Genomic DNA, 5,471 nt, shown 5'->3' on the forward strand with positions numbered 1-5,471 from the left:
CTCTGAGGTGATTTTCACTCTTTCTATCCCAGACAGGGCTTTACTCTTTCACTCAGTCTTTTGGCCAAGGACAGGTGAGGTCAACCATAGAACATTATTCTATGAAATTCAGATCTTAACCATTGTCCGGCTTCCCCTGATCTAAAGATGGTTTGGAGAACATAGTCGGTAGTTGGATAAAATGTACATTCTTCACATTTCTTCAACGGCAGCTTAGTGTTGGACCATCAAACAGAATAGCGGCTGCATAGCAGCCTTCAAGACTCTGGAAGCCCCATATTTGAACACTATAATACAGATAAATACTAGAAGAATGAGTATAGTAAGAATGTGTAGTCCACTTGTAAGTCAGGAACCAAGTTTACTCAAGTTAAATGAAAATTGCAGATCCCACTTCTAATCTGAAGACCATGCAGAATCAGATGTTGGGGCACTAGCAAAAATACAAAATATATTGATTTGCTTGTTTGTTTCTCTGGTGTTTTTAGTAATGTTAAAGATTCCAGAGAGTCTGTTGGAATGTAGGTACAACATTCTTCCACCCTGAGAGGTCAATATATTTAGAGTGGCTGTATGCTTAACCACTGTTTCTCTGATTTCATAACCTCGGGCAAGAGATTCTATGGTCTTAGTGACATTGTTTAGTTCTGCTATTCTCTGAACAGTAGCATGTAGGATTTTTCCCACTTTTCTTTCTTCTTATAAAGTGTAGAATGAAGAGGCATTGTGGCAGAAGGCAGTCCAAAATCCCTTTTAGGTAGCTAAAATCTTTGAACTCAAATCAAGGTCTAGTTTCTCTCCTTGAATCAGATTATCTAAAGATTTCTTCCTCTAAAAAGGAAACTTAATGGTCTAAAAGAGACCCTGAGTGATATCAAGGACTATTCTGAAGGCAGGCATTAGTTTACCAGGATAAAAGGTCCTAGTGTAATTTGCAGTTAAAAGTCAATAGGCGTTTATGTCACAAATCCAATACAAATCCATTAGGGGCCACTGAGTGATCTAGCTTTGGTCAAAATAACTAATGAGGGTTGTCAAATATTACTGTAACGTTTTATACCATTTAGCAAGTGTGGTCGGATGCCAAGAATTGACAATTTTAGTAATAGAGGCCATCAAGTAGATTTAAACTAAAAGAACTTAGGGCTGCACTTACGTAATATGCCTTTTTTGGGTAAGGTGTGTAAATGTGAGACAGCTTCTGCGTATACATCATCTTTTCCTCAATTCTTCCCCAATTCTATTTTGTTGAAAGTTCAGTTACAAAAGTTAAAGTCCACAGAATATTCCCAAGTACTGTTTCAGTGAAGGTAGGAATGTCCTTTTCTAGGTAGGATAAGGAATTTTAGATTTTGGTTTGTCCTATTGTGGTATCTGACATCTAAAAAGTCTCTCAGTGGTTGAGTCCAATTACTCTGAAAGCCAACTGATCTATTATAATAAATTGCTTTAAATGGAAGTTGGGTGTTACCAAAAGAACGTTGAGAAAGCCTGACCCCATTTTGAACATGTGCTTTAGTCAAATAACAAAAAAAAAATGTATTTATGAGTGGCGGTCACGTCAAAGAGTGGCTAAGGATGTAAAGAGAAATAATAAGGATAGGGGTCTGTATATACCATAGTTAGGAGGTAAAAAGTGTCTGCGAATAATCCAGAACCATAAATCATAAAAAGGGAAAGAAAACAACTAGAAAAATAAACAAAATCCTGTAAACATAAGTGTGACAATATGTGACTCCAAGCGTCTTGCTCCACAGGTCTTGGACAGAAGCTGTGTGTCTGTTGGTCTGGGGTGGAAGCAATTCACTTTCATTCCAAAAATCCACGTTCTATATGATGTATTAAAGGGATCCTATCACCAAACTGATGGTTGCCAGAGGAGAGGGGGCTGAGGGGGTGAGTTAAATAGGTGATGGAGACTAAGGAGTGCACCTGTGATGAGCACAGGGTGATGTGTGGAACTGCTGAATTACTATATTGTACCCCCAAAACTAATATAGCACATTATGTCAAATAAATGTAATTAAAATAAAAAAACTTGAACAAAACAAAAGGAGTCCTATCAAACTGTAAAGAAATAATAATGGAAAAATATGTTGGGACTAAGAGCACATGTATATGCACTGAAGGGGGGAAATAGTCACAATGTAAAATCACTGTTCATTAATGTGGAGGGTCTATTTCCATACATGAAGGGTCCTTCTGTACCTACGTATGAGTCTGGGCACACAAAGGGGGCCTCCAGCTGAGTTGGAGAACAGGAACTTGGGAGAGGGTGCAGGACAAAGAAAAATCCCTGTGGTGGCATTTTGAATAGAATAAAAATGAAAACACAACATATCAAAATTTGTGAAATGCCGCTATAAGAACTATTTAAAGGAAATTCCCAGCAGTTAACACCAATATTGAAAAATAAGAAAGGTCTCAAATAACTTGCCTCAGTTTCCACATTAAGAAATTAGTAAAAGAAGAACAAATCTAGGGTGCCTGGGTGGTTCAGTTGGTGAGGCATCTCTTGATTTTGGCTCAGGTCATGATCTCATGATTGTGGGACTGAGACCTGTGTTGAGCTGAATATGGAGTCTACTTGGGACTTCCTCTCTCTGTGCCTCTCCCCAGCTTGTGCTTGCTCATTCTTTCTCTTTCTCTCTCAAAAATGAAAACAATTTAAAAATTAAAAAAAACAAATCTCACCCAGAATAAGCAAAAGATAGGAGATAACACAGATTGGAGAAGAAACTAATAACAAATAAAACAGAAAGAAAAAAAGAAAAATCAACGAAACCAGAAGCTTGTTCTTTAATTAAGTCAATAAAATTTATAAACCTCTAGCCACATTCATTCTCTGTGCCTCATGTATTAAGTTGTTTTACTAAGAAATAATCTTGAAAGTTATCTTGAAAGATATCTCAAGTATAATAAGCCCCTTATCTGCAGCCAAATAAAACAAAAGCAATGGTGGATTTTACTGTGTGCAACTTACAATGCAAGAATATGGGTTCTTAAATGCCATTTTCAGATTCTTTCACTATCTGAAGGATTTCCAAAGTATTTATAGTCATCTGAAAGAGGTAATTATTATTACAGTTGTGACACATATACAGCACCGGGGTTATTGTGCATATTTTTATGAGGTTGACACTCTCTCTTATTCTCTCTAATCTCTCTTTTTTTTTTTTTTTCGCAGCTACCTCTCATCGTTAAATTAGAATTAACATGGTGGATTCGACTCTTGGCTAGTTGGTGGCTTTGAGTTTCTCTAATGATTTCCATTGTATGCATAGGCATGCTTCATAGACAAGAACACACCCAGATCCCAGAGAGATGTTCCCTGACTGAGAAGGAGTCATTGGACAAGTGCACCAAATAAATGTTGTTATGTGGTCTTTCCTTTTTCAGAATGCAGAACAAGACTGTGAAGATAATTTGTATTCCTACATGACCCATGTGCTTGGCCACATGAGGTCAAAATAGGAATATCAGCCTGACTACAGAGAAAGTGAGAGCAATATTCCTGTTTAATTGCACACAGGATGGGGAAGGTATGGGCCAAGGAATTATTAGTACACAATCTAAACTAAATTATACTTCTTGTCTAGAAGTAATCCTGGGTAAGTGCCTGTTGTGTGGGAAATTAAAGTAGCAGCAGTGTTAGGAAGGAGACAGTGATGTGGAAAGGACCCTGGACTGGTAGTTTGAAAAACTGGACTCTAATTCTTGTTTGCAAGCAACAATTTTTGGTGGCCTTCAGTGAATTATTTCACTTCTTTGGACTTGCCTCCAGTTTCATCTGTAAAATGAAGAGGGTAGACCAGAGGGGTCAACTCAAACAATGATGCATTCAGTGCCTAATTTGCCCTGGCCCAGTACTAGATGCCTGTCCTCTCGGATTTTATTATCTTACAGATAAGACAGACATTAAGCAATTAGTTTTAAGTATTATAGCTATGATACTATGATCTGATAGCTATGTATGATAGCTATGTATGATAACTATTAGGGCATGGGAAGTATAGGGTGCGAAGAGAACATATAACAAGGGGTTTGATGTTAAGAGGGGTCAGGAAAGACCTTCCCAAGTAGAAGTGTTTTAGAGAATGAGAAGTGAGTAGGGGATGACCAGGTAAAGATTTTTCTGTTATTTTTCTGTTATTGATTTCTATTTTAACTCCATTATAGTTCAAAACCGATTCATATTACTTAAATTCTTTTAAATTCATTAAGAGTTGTCTTATGACCCAGGATATGGTCTATCCTTGTGAATGCTTCATGTGTACATGAAAAAAATGCATATTCTCTTGTTGGGTAGAGTATTCTATAAATATAAATTAGAACAAGTTGCTTAATGGTGCTGTTCAGTTATTTTATTTCTATGCCTATTTTCTATCCGATAGTTTTACCCATTACTGAGAGAGGAGTATTGAAGTCTCCAACTATATTAACAATTTGTCTGTTTCTCCTTTCAGTTCTATTAGTTTTGCTTCATGTACTTGGAAGCTCTGTTGTTAAGTGCATATACTTTTAGGATTATTGTGTCTTCTTGGCGAATTGATCTCTATTATTATGTAATGCTTTAATTGATTCCTAGTAATTTTCTTTGCTCTTTGGTCCATTTTGTCTGATATTAAAACTGTCATTTCAACTTTCTTTTTGTTAGTGTTTGCATGGTACATTTTTCCCATCCTTTAATATTTAACATATGTGTATCATGTTTGAAGTGAGTTTTTGTAGATAGCATATAGTTGGGTTAAGTTTGTTCTTTATATTTTGACATCTCTGTCTTTAATTAGCGTGTTTAAGATATTTACATTTTCACCCCTCCTCCCACCGATCTCTGCTTTGGAAACCACCATTTTCTTCTCAGTATTTAAGAGCCTGTTTTTTTTGTTTGTCTCTTTTATTCTTTATTTGTTTTGTTTTTTAAATTCCACATATGAGTGAAATCATATGGTATTTTTCTTTCTCTGACTGACTTATTTCACTAAGCATCATACCCTCTAGGTCTAGCCATGTTGTCACAAATGGCAAGATCTCACTCATTCTTCTTTATGGCTAAGTAATATTCCATTGTCTATATATATCACATCGTCTTTATCCATTCATCTAGGGATGGACATTGAGCTGCTTCCATATCTTGGCTATTGTAAATAATGCTGCAATAAACATAGGGTTGTATATATCTTTTTGAATTAGTGTTTTCATTTTCTTTGGGTAAATAACCAGTAGTGGAATCAGTGGATCATATGGTAATTCTATTTTTAATTTTTTGAGGAACCTCCATACAGTTTTCCACAGTGGCTTCACTAATTTACATTCCCATCAACAGTGCATTAGGGTTCTTTTTCCTTCACATCCTTGTCAGCACATGTTATTTCTTGCATTTTTGCTTTTAGACATTCTGACATGTGTAAGGTGATATCTCATTGTGGTTTTGATTTGCATTTCCCTCATGGTTAATGATGTTGAGCACC

Source organism: Panthera pardus, unplaced genomic scaffold (assembly GCF_024362965.1).
Source record: "Panthera pardus isolate Hobbes unplaced genomic scaffold, ASM2436296v1 HiC_scaffold_27, whole genome shotgun sequence".
NCBI classification, from domain to species: domain Eukaryota; kingdom Metazoa; phylum Chordata; class Mammalia; order Carnivora; family Felidae; genus Panthera; species Panthera pardus.